At 38.8% G+C, this 12160-nt stretch overlaps 1 long non-coding RNA gene across 1 annotated transcript; it reads right to left on the minus strand.

The window, feature by feature from the left end:
* Nucleotides 1–3887: 3887 nt before the first annotated feature.
* On the minus strand, nt 3888–4703 carry LOC117452778 (uncharacterized). The gene is made up of 4 exons (XR_011644024.1): nt 4639–4703; nt 4287–4404; nt 4086–4181; nt 3888–4001 (listed from the first exon to the last, which is right to left on the minus strand). It is a non-coding gene; the product is annotated as an uncharacterized lncRNA (long non-coding RNA).
* Nucleotides 4704–12160: the final 7457 nt, after the last annotated feature.

Raw genomic sequence — 12160 nt, forward strand, 5'->3', positions numbered from 1 at the left:
TGGAAATATGCAGTGGGTTTATTTGTAAATCATTTAGTATAATCACACAAATTCTGTGTTTTATATTAAATAATTCTGTGTTCTTTATTTATTGATTGTTCAATACCTGACAAGGTCAGAGATGAAAAACTTTGGTCGCAGGTTCCTCAACAGTGCATCACAAGACATCTTTCAATATGTGTGTATACCTCCACCATTAAACTGTCCTATTCTGCACATTTCTTATACTATCTACATACATCTTATAAGAGTATAATAAATATGTATAATATCAGTTAAAATAAGTGCTTACACATACAGTAGTTAACATTGCAGGAAAGCAATATTAGTACTTAGTCAGGCTTAATATTTATCTATATAGCCTACCCCCAAAGCTTTTTTCTTATTCAAAAGAAGACCTTAACCTAAAGTGTTCTTTAATGTTTAAATAAAGCTTTATTAGTGTGTCTGTCTGTGTCTCCTATTAATATTTAATAATACAAATAATAAAATGCAATAACGTGGTTTAACCACTAGGTGTCCCTTTCTATCAGCTGTGCACCTTTATGGTGTAAATACAGCCCATCTACCAATTCGATCAAATATAAAAGTCAGCCGAATTAGTGTTGATACTGCAAGGAGACTTATATTGTGAAGAGAAATTTAAGATGTTGTTTAATTGCTGACATATTTATGATCCACGTCACATATTCAGTTTCGGCGGCAGTTATTCATGTTTGTCTAGAAGTCTTCTCATCAGGGCTCTATAAATATAGAATTACGGCAGATATGTAATATTTAATGCAGCCGAACCGTGTATTACAATGACGTTATGTGATGACCTCCAAAGACAAAAGCAAGCACACTCGGAATAAAGTATTTATTTTTTTAAATGTTTTCGGATTTCACATCAACAGGAAGTCCGGTTAACTAAAATGTCCGTGCGGAACAATACATCCGTGGGTGAATAATGTCAATCACCCATAGCAATCACCAACCACATTCCTTCACATTTTAATTTACATTAAAGTATTTCGTGAGACCTTCTAAAATGTTTTTAAATATAATTATATATAATATAATTAATATGTTAGCTTATTCTGTGGTATGCATCCGTTTTTGTTTAGATGCTATGCCACTTTAGCTGTAACAAGTGGCAATGTCCCCGCTGTGGGACTAATAAAGGATTTCTGATTCTGATATGAGCCAGTTGAGGTGTTGCACAGGGTGTCAGAACTTGGACAAACTTGTATGTGTTCTTATATGTAGCTGAATGCTGTTGTAATGGTACATTCAGAGGGTGTGACAAACATTGAGACTCCTGTGACAAGCTGGTTGATGGAAAATGAGTTTATTTTAATACAATTAGTTATGAGAAACATTAATAAGACAATATATGAGCCAGTTCAGATGTTGCACATGGGTGTCAGAACTTGGACACAGCTTATACATTGCCTCTTATATGTAGATGAATGCTGTTTTAATGTTACATTCCTAGTGTGAGAAACATGACAATAAATGTATTTTGGGAACTTGTGTACCTGTTTTACTTTAAGAAAGCCAGGCGAATACCTGTCAGACTATGGGTATTGGATAACATCTGTCCAGTTGGACGGAAGTGGGCTAAAATAGCATTTATTTAATCAGATAACAGATATGTGAACTTCAACAAGAAATGAGTGAGTTGACACGTAAACCATGGTTTGTGAACTTCAATTCATATAGAATTTTGTGTTTTTCTGCGCATATTTATCCCAGTTCACAAAGGGTAAACAACACACAAGTTCCAGGCCAATCGTTACAGAGTTTTAAATACAGAAGTGATTTAGCCAATCAGAATAGAGATCCTGCAGCACCGGAGGCAGGCTTTACTGCACTCGCAATGTGACAGTGAAGGGAGAGTTCTGCTTCTGAAGATAATATCTAAGATAAAACCGTAATAACTCAATATAATGTTTTCAACCCTAAACGGCAACACTTTGTAGTTGTAGGTAGGTGTGTGTGTGTGAGTGTGAGAGAGGGCCTGCTCACGGAAAGCTGGTTGCTGACACAGAAGGACTCCCGAATAGGTGAATTGTGGTAAAGAAATAAAAAATAGAGAAAGTGCATCTCTGTCAGCAGAGCTTCTGTCAGTCAGAGGGTTAGGTAAAGGTTGAGATAGTTATCATGTGAGGAGAATTAACTAAAATACAATACATAGCAATGTTTGAACCAACCTTAGTCATGGGTTTGTTTTAAATACAAACGTTTACATATTCCTCACAAGCCACATTTTTAAGGATTGTTCAAGGCAATTCATTCCAGAATGTTCACTTAGTTCAAAGAAGCAACATGCATAGTAAGATAACAACCTTTTTTTCACATTATTTGAAGTGAGAGGGTTGTGTGTGCGAGTGCACACAATGTTATTGGTTGACGATAACTGCCTCTGGTCTTAATACTGGTAGGAGAGGTTAAGTACATTTCAGTCAATATCATGGTGTGTGACATTAACAAGAATTCTGACTGAGCAGAGGTATGTTGGTCTGTGTGAGGGAGGGTGTGTCCGAGTGTGTGGGTCAATTATTGTAAATGTTTAGATGTTCATGTTCTATGTGTGGAGAGAGAGTGGCCACAGAGGAAGAGACTGAGGGAGCACACAGAAGGAGAGAGAGAGGTGGGGGGACATACACCCAGCATGTGTGCCTATGTGTATGATGTGGCTCTTTGCAGTAACGCAGGGAAATTATTGGCTCTCAACCTCTAACTGGTGGGCCACCCCTGCTGTACACCCTAGTGTCCTTCAGGGTAGGGTGGGGGAGAGAGGCGCTGTGCCCCAGCGTCCTTTCCTCAAGGAGGGGGTAGGGTGGGGGAGAGAGGCGCTGTGCCCCAGCGTCCTTTCCTCAAGGAGGGGGTAGGGGGTAGGGTGGGGGAGAGAGGCGCTGTGCCCCAGCGTCCTTTCCTCAAGGAGGGGGTAGGGTGGGGGAGAGAGGCGCTGTGCCCCAGCGTCCTTTCCTCAAGGTGGGGGTAGGGTGGGGGAGAGAGGCGCTGTGCTCCAGCGTCCTTTCCTCAAGGGGGGTAGGGTGGGGGAGAGAGGCGCTGTGCCCCAGCGTCCTTTCCTCAAGGTGGGGGTAGGGTGGGGAGAGAGGCGCTGTGCTCCAGCGTCCTTTCCTCAAGGTGGGGGTAGGGTGTGTGTGATGTCCTCATCAGGGTCTTCCTCACTGTCATCACTGATGTCACTGTCTTGGTCATGGTTCTCCACAGAGTCATCAGGCCATTGAGGGGCATTTGGTCCGATTGCCAGGCTGTAGGCCGAAGAAAGATGCTGGATGTGTGTGTCCACGTCAGCAAGTCTTTTCTTTAGAAGACTAGCTAATCCATCTCTCCCTTCTTGAGTCATGTCTAGGGCAGAACATAGAGAATAGAATAGTGAAAAGGCATCTCATTTTTGTTACTAGTACACACTGTGGATGTTAAGTAGTATTTGGGTATGGTATCATGGAATTTACCACTATGTCCTCCACAAGACACATGTTGCATCTGCATCCTGATCTTGTCAGCCTGACTTCTCAGATAAAGGCAGTGCTGCCTCATCTCCCTCACAATTATGGCCCTCTCCTCCACAAGTCTCCTTTTGCCCATGTAGGCATCGAAGACTTTTTTTTGGGCCAAAATGGACACCGATTCTGAAGACAGAGGAACAGCAAGCATACCATTACCGACCAAGGCATGCACCAGTAGGATAAGTGACCGGTCATAGTCCATTGACTGGGAAGCTGGTGTTATAGGTCTTGCTTAGTGCCAGAAAATAAACATATTATATAAACACAAACAAGAGAAGCTCTTACCATCACTTTGCACTTCCCATAGCCATATTAGACTGTCTGTTGTTTGCTGTTCTGCAGACAGTCTTCTCTCCACCTCTTCTTCTTGGATTTCTGTTTCAGGAGGCTGTCCGGTGTTGTACTGGCGTATTGCCGCTAAGAGTTTGGTCTTTTCCTCCCTTAACCTTTTGCGACGCAACTGCCGAATCTTATTGCTGTCTATATGACGTAATTGTAAAAAAGATTACAGAAACAATGTTCAATGGAATTTTTTATGACTGCAACTGAATAATAATAACTTACCAGTCTGTCTATAGAGGCAAGCTTTCTTTTGGCACAGCCCTAGAAATAGCTGCTCAATGGACCTCTGGAGAGACTGATTGTCGCCTGATGTGTTGTCTTTGGTAAATAACAAGAAACACAGTTTGAGAACAAAGAAAACATTGGTGTTAATACTATACGTTAAATAACAATGTTATATTATCAAGTTAGGAAACAGCATACCGTTTGTTGCCCAGTCTCTAACATCATTAACCCATTGTTGGACTTTGTCCTCAGGGCATCCAAGCTCTTCGCAGGTGTCCTTCATTTTTTGAGTCTCACCCTCCAACATTGTGATTGTCTGTTGTAAAAAAGATGTTGCAGATACAGATGTATTTTCAAGATTTTCACCCAAATTTCCATAACTTTTCATGTCTTGAAAACAGTAATTAATCATTCAAAACTTTTCCAGACCTGCGCAAGCACTCAGTATCCAACACTTTACCAGCTTGGACAATTATTTGTTTGTGACATGGTTTGCACATTAGCCTTACAAATCTAATCTTGTCATGCCTATGCTTACATGGCCAATTACCTTGACATATCTCTTGGCCAACACCACATGAAGGTTTTCCTGCTTCCGTCTGTTCCATCCCATTGCATGGACAGGTCAAACATGTCATTGCGAGCTGTTTTTAAAAGTAAAATTGACAAGCAGATAATATAACTTGGGTATTTGGAAATAAACTCATAAAAACTCTAGTACAGTTGAAACAGACTACATCAAAGACAAAGATAAAGTAAAGTAAGAGATGGATAATAACTTCAAGACAGAATTATGTTGGTCTAATGACAAGAGGACATACTGATTTTGTCATGTACTTAGTTGTGATGGCACAACGTGACAGAAAGCTGTTCACCATCTCCACTTCTTCCCCGGCCGTCGAACCAGCACCCTCCAAATTTCTCCCACTCCATACAATCTAACAAGTACACATATTATATGTCATAGATAAATTAAAAAAAATTCTTACAATCACAATAATATAAGAGTGGGCCTACCTCGCACTTTGTGGAATGGGCCTTGGCATGCATGACCGAGAGAAACGGTTGCATGCTCAGCAAAGGTCGCAGTTCTGGCATTGTCTTTGCCACTTTCTCGAGGTAGAGCCAGTATTTACAAGCAATATCTGTGCAATAAAAATGCACGTTTGTAGCTTGAAACTGCGTTTGAAGGAACAAGGGGTAGGCAAATATTTCTCCTCTGAACATGTTGAGAGCTTTCAGTAGCACTCCATGTCTACATACAGCCACCTCTAACCCTTCTTCATCAAGCCTGCTGGCTCTTCTGGCTGTCTCTCGAGCAGCTGACCACTGGCTGGTACCACATGTACCTTTTCCTGGGGTCTACAATTAAAGACATTTTAATGTTACACTCTCAAAACAAGTAAAGGCTAGAAAAATGATAGGAAAAAAAATGCTGTGCTTACACATTTTACATTTGTTCTGACTTTGTCAACAAAGTCTGTGACAGCCGAGTCTTCCATGATGAACGGCCCTTTAAAAAGTGGTTCATCGATCCTAAATTCAAAAATAAATATTCAATTCATTATTATCATCATTGATAGACTACTTCTTAAATTCAATTGATATACAACAAAGATGTACCTCTGTGACAGTCGGAAACGGTACTGTTTCCTATTCCCATCCACTGACACAGCCAACATTTTGGGAGTACATATGCACCATGACTCTATACAGTACAGTACAATACAGAATCCCATTTTTTCCCACAGAAGAGCACAATGTTTTTCATCATACAAATTGTGTTCTTCAGTAAAGAACAAAAGTGTGATTATGATATGTTTGATCTTACAGTATGTCCTACATCTACTGTACCAGTGCTAGGTTCAACTACTTTCAGTAACATTGTAAGCTTTTCAATTTAGTTATTTTGACATAAACATATTTCCAATCAACATATTTCATCTACACAAAATAAAATGCATCCTTTCACAATGCCCTCTACTTATGCAATACTTAGTGAAAGTCATCTTACCCTCCCATAATGCTGTGTCCTCCGTTCCAGCATCTGTAAAAAGGCCTGTCTGGACAAACCTGGTGCCACAGTCTTCAGGTCCTCAAAAGATTTGAAGACATCCGTGGAATATAATGTGTCTCCGTTCACAGAAGCTGGCCAGTAACCGCTTCTAATGAGGTCTCCCCAATCAGGTGTCCACTCGTAATGGCATGTGTTGCACACCCTCTTGGGCAGATGCAAATCATAACGCCCTAATAACAAACACAGTTTAGTAAAAACAATCGGATTCATTACCTGTATTAGGGTGACAAAAGGAACACTTAAAATCATACCATTAATGCAGACGAAAATGACAGGCCTGCCTATAGACTCTGTAACACCTTCAGGGTTACATGAGTGTGAAGGCCTACCAGTGGACAGAAGACGATCTGTGAAGAGAGGTTCAAAATATGTCTTAAACTACCAGCACATTAGGAAAGTTATAAAATAACCACTTGGGGCTAAATTGTGTTAAGTGAAATACCTTGGTGTCTCAAAGTGAACATGTCATTTGTCTTGACTAGTGACATTGTTGGGGGAATACATTTGAAATATCCTTCATTGAAGGACTCCCTGTTATGAAGGGTGTGTATGCTGTGTTTAGAAACGTCACAGTCATGACACAACCATTCAAGGGGCATGCATTCTCTGCAGCGAAGGACCGCAGGAGCGGAGCAATGTGAGCATCTCCTTTCCGGTACCACAGTTGAAGACAGCAAGCTGTCCAAGTGATGGGACCTTGCCTTTTGCCACTCCAATTGGGCAGCACTTTGGCGCAGGCACCATGAGGAAGAGGTTGATGGTTGATCAACCAAAAGCTCCTGTAATTGCTGAATCTCATCTTCTGGAAACAAACAAAAAAGAAAATGTTCAGCATCACAACAGCGTACTCATATTGCATCACGTATTCCTTTGATGTTATGTTGACACATTTCCTAACTTTCAATGATAGTAAATGTCATCCTACCAAAAAGCTGAGGGGGTACTGCAGAGGTTGCTCCAGCTGGTTCCACAGTCACTGGACTGTTAATGGCAACAGTTCTGGCTGAAAAATAATAATTATAATAATAGATATATTGATAACAGATAATAATTATAGAGAACAGGAGGCAATCGCAGGCAAATGTTATGCATTAAAAGAGTTCTAACAGTTCTAACCAACTCTAACTATTTATTACAATGGCCTATTTTTATACGTACAACGGAATAATAGATATTTGTTCAATACCTCTCTAAGCTGAAACATGCTGTACCAATCATGTTGCGAACAATCAAAACAAAAATGATATGTTAATCATGAATACCTGTATACATGCACAAACCTTTAGTACGTCGGCAGGTTGCCCCACTTCTGTCCCTCCTTTTTAGAGGACGCCCCTGAGCATCTTTGCCTACCCAGCGGATTCTGCTCCTGCTAGATGCTGCTCTGGCCCTGTCTTCTTCCTCCTTCAATAAAGTAGTCATGCATTACCACAACAAGCTGCTTTTCATTCCCAGTGTATTCCTATTCACTTACAAGCATTACAAAATTACAAGCACATAATCAATCAACCTAATCAGTACATCGGGCACAAAACCAATACAATTGAAATTAAAAAATGTACCTTCAGTTGTTTACAAAGTAAATCGGCATGGAAAATGGCGTCTTCTAGCTGTTCCTCGCTTGGTTTAGCTTTCTTTTCTTCTTCTTTTCTATTTTGGGCCTGGACCCAGGTGTTTGCCTTTGTATCAAACTTCTCCATCTTTTTGTTAAGGCGCAGTTTGCGGGGCTGCACCGCCTTGCAGAACTTGCAAGTTTTGCATGCCACATTGAGTGACATGCAGCAGCTTGAACATTGCCTCGAAGTTGAACCTGGTCCTGGCATTCTTTTGGAGATAAAGACAAATAAAAGACAAGGTCATTTAAAAATGGGTTTCAAATTCAGAATGCAATCAAATACAAATATTGACTAATTTTCCTTTGTCTAGTCCGTGACTGTAAGTCCCTCCCCAAGCTACAACAAAAAACTGTATCCTGTTTAGAATAGAATAAAAACACTTGCATTTTTATTTAATTTGAGTAAATTAATTTAGTATCAATGCAATAATGGCCCCTTACTTAGTTTTAGTACAATTTCAAAGCAAAGCTAAAATTCAGCGGTAAAATATTATGTAATCGAAACGTAAGGTTACACAACTTCTACTATCTTACAAGCTTGACCATGACATTGCACTGTAAAAGCACTATCTTGAATTTGACAAAAATATATGATAATGTTAATCTGTTGAATCCTATATATAAAATTGTTTTTATAATATAATCTAGAATTATAGCAGTACTACAGTATAATACACTGCAACGTCGTCTACTGTGTTACCAGCTCGAATAAGACCATTTTTTATTTCCCTGTAAGTTTTGCATAACAAAGACATACATATATGACACTGTTAGTCGATTGTAATGCTATATATAAATCGTGAAAAGTGTAAGTTCTTACCTGTGGGCACACTATCTGTGTGTGTGTGTGTGTGTGTGTGTGTGTGTGTGTGTGTGTGTGTGTGTGTGTGTGTGTGTGTGTGTGTGTGTGTGTGTGTGTGTGCGCGCGCGTGTGTGTGCGCGCATATAAATACAAAAGAGAAAGTGGTAAAGAGACAGAGATGAAGATGGTAAAAATTGGGAGAAGACAGTAAGAAATGTAGGGAATATAGCTCTGAGGAGAGAAGAAATTGAAAAAGGCTCTTAAAAGTGCTGTTTGATATTTCTTTGGTAGGCTATAAAAATACAGTGAACACTTTAGAATGCATGACAATTTACAATCTCACATATCATCAACAAGCTTTAACATTGGGGGTAATTTACGAGTTAAAGCACTAATCAATCAGGGGCGGACTGGAACAAGGACAGCTCTGAACGTTTTGTCCTAAATAGGACCACAACAATCAGCGTGCAGTAACAGTCTGAAGATGGTTGTCATGACATTTCTTCACAATACTATTAGTTGCCACTGTATGCAAGTATGACAGCCACAAAGGCATTTTTCCAAGATTTGTATATACAGTGCCAAAAGTATTTAACTCAACATTTTCTTACATTCACTTTTTTTTCCAACACAGCATTTACATTGTTAGCAGTTATGTTTTTGTGTACTTCTAAAAGGTAATTATTCTAAAGGTTCTTATTATACATCCATGGTCTGTAGTTAGTTTATAGCATAACGTTAGCATTTTGCTTCTGGCCATTAGATTTATGATTCGAAAAGTATAAAAGTAGGGTAGATATGTGGAGATTATCCGGCTGAACAAAACGTGCATTTATAAAGCAGGTTCGTTTTCCACAGATCTTATTTCGAGCTATTTTCCAAAATCCTATGGAGAAATCCCATTGACTCTGAGACGAGGGAACTAATAGTTGTAAAATGCGAACTCACTTCCGGGTTATAGGACTCATCACTGCACTATATCTCCGGTCAAGTAAAGCTAATATGTGTTTAGCTAGCTCGTGCTTTAAAAAGATATGTAACTACAACTGATTTACTTGCAATAAACATTACAAATATTGGAGGCATGCGGTGCAGCACATTACCTGCTTGGCGAAGTCAGACAGAGAGGAGGTTGTAGCAGATGTCCGGTGCGTTCATGGTCACCGGACAGTAATCGGTAGCATGGTGTTCACTTACTACGCGACCGCACAACGTAACGTACAGTAAATCCACAACCACATAAATGGATTAACATCGATTTAGCTGGAGTAACACAAATAAATAAATAAATGAATGAATCTACTGGTTTCATAATTTGAACCAAAAGTGGTGCATTTTGCACTATTTTTTATTTATCTTTATGTATTTTTCTTATTATGTCCTATTTATATTATGTTGCACTGTTGGAGGAGCTCGGGATCTAAGATTTGAAATGCCAAAATTACACTGTAGCTAGCATCTGATAACAAAAACCCTTGACCCTTGACCCTTAGTGGTGTTTATATTTCACGGACTTCAGTTGCTAAGAGATCACACAACGTCACGTCCGTTATTTCCACAACAACACACATGGATTAACATCGTAGCCTTTGTTTCTGCTGAAAGAGGTCTCGACCAGCTAGAGCCACAAGAAAATCGGCGAAATCGAGTGTGAGGATTACAAAATAAATTAAAAACATCTAATTTTGACAATAAAAACCGACCAATAGGCGCGGTAGACCATTTGCTTGGCACTTCCGGGTATTTCTCCACTGGTTAAGATGGGTTAACAATACCGTGTAGCTGTCACGCCTTTCACGTTTTGAAAACACGAAACCGTGACATCTTCACGTCTCCCAGCAATGGTAAAGCGTCACATGTTCACGTCTCACCGTGATACCGGGTTGCTTTATTTATTATTTGTGGTGCAATTTAAATTTGTGTTATTTATCTTTTTTTTCAAGATTGAAATGAAGTTCAGCGCAAGTTCTTTCAGGAAGACTGGGTGTACATACATTCGCTCCGCAGCTGCATATAATCAGCTCATCACAGGCGTTCTCTTTAATCTATTACATGTCACCTCATTCTCCAGCAGCCAATCAACGTGCTGCAGCCAAACTATAAAATGGTTCTTCTCTCTCCTGCAGTCAGCTGTGATTTCAGGTGTTCATGCACCTTATCATATGGCATGTGTCAATAAATGTTCAAACAAAATGAATTCTCTCCTGATTGAAACATCATGTGTTGAAATAAACAACTGCAGTTCAAAATAAAAAGTGAATTGCCTAATATTTTTGTTGTGGAATCAATTAATTTATTTCTTTAAAGGCAAAAACATGAAAAAGCTAAGAAAAAAAACTATTGAATACAATATATTTGGAGCAACTTAATTTATAAATGGTTGTCAACTTAAAAAACGTGTGTTCACAATGATTAAGTACATACAACTTAAAATTCCTTTTAAATCATACGGTAAAACAAGTTGGAACAACTTAATTTTTTGAGTAATCAACTTGAAAACGTGTGTTTATGCTACCAATTATTAAGTAAGTGGTAATTAAAAACACCTCTGATTGTAGAGGAAAAGCCTTCTCCCCTAACTCAAATAACTTTGTTGCTTTAAGACAATTTCATTAGAAGTTGTCTTAACTCAATAAACATCGATGCAAACTGTTGCGTTGAATTTCTTTGTTGAGCCAAGGCATTTGTTTTTAGAGTGTACCATAGAACTATTATGTGTTACATTTCCAGTTTTTCTTTTCATTAACACAGATTGTTATTATTTATCATCTATGATTCACTTTGTCAATATTAAACATCTACTACTTGATGGAAAAAAAGCTCCCATTTCGTGATCCTTTTACATTTTCTCTATCATGAAATGGACGATTTTGTGTTTCATAGAAATATGGATGACCATGAAATGTGGTACAGCCATTAATGCTTCTGAAATTATTCATGAAAACAACCTTTCATCCAGAGCCACCGTCGGGTTATCCAATGATGTGCAAATATAACTGCGTGCTAAGTCAGTCTCTTGTTCCTTTGCAATCTTTTGTATGCTCTTAAAAATGCTCTGATGCACCTCCCTCGATGAGTCCGATTGCCGCTATTTACAACTCTTGTCTGTCTTGTGGATGTCTCTTCGGAATGAAAACACAACTTTGTTTCTGTCCTTCAAACTAATGCACTTTCTCTCTTTTCTTTTAGCTCCCCAACAATTTCACCTCTTCATCTTTAACCGGAAATATCTTTCTATTAATAATGTCCCTTATTAGTTGACACTTGCAGAAGTTCTGATATTGTAGACTTTAATGGCACAAGTCAATGCTTCTGATTAATGTATCACATATTAACTACCTAGTGCATGTATTTATGTATGTTATTGTATCACTCAAATGTCATCACTCAAAAAATTAAGATAAACTAACTATGTAACTGACTTATTACATAGAAGGGTTAAACTGTCATTCCTGAGAACTTTAGAAAGATTAAATGTAATATATACACACAGTTTTGTAGAAAATCAAGTTTTGAATCAAACCAAGCCATATGACAAACCTAACCTGAGTTTAAAGCTCATTCAAAATAGTCATAAG

The sequence above is a fragment of the Pseudochaenichthys georgianus genome, chromosome 1 (assembly GCF_902827115.2).
Source record: "Pseudochaenichthys georgianus chromosome 1, fPseGeo1.2, whole genome shotgun sequence".
Taxonomy (NCBI): domain Eukaryota; kingdom Metazoa; phylum Chordata; class Actinopteri; order Perciformes; family Channichthyidae; genus Pseudochaenichthys; species Pseudochaenichthys georgianus.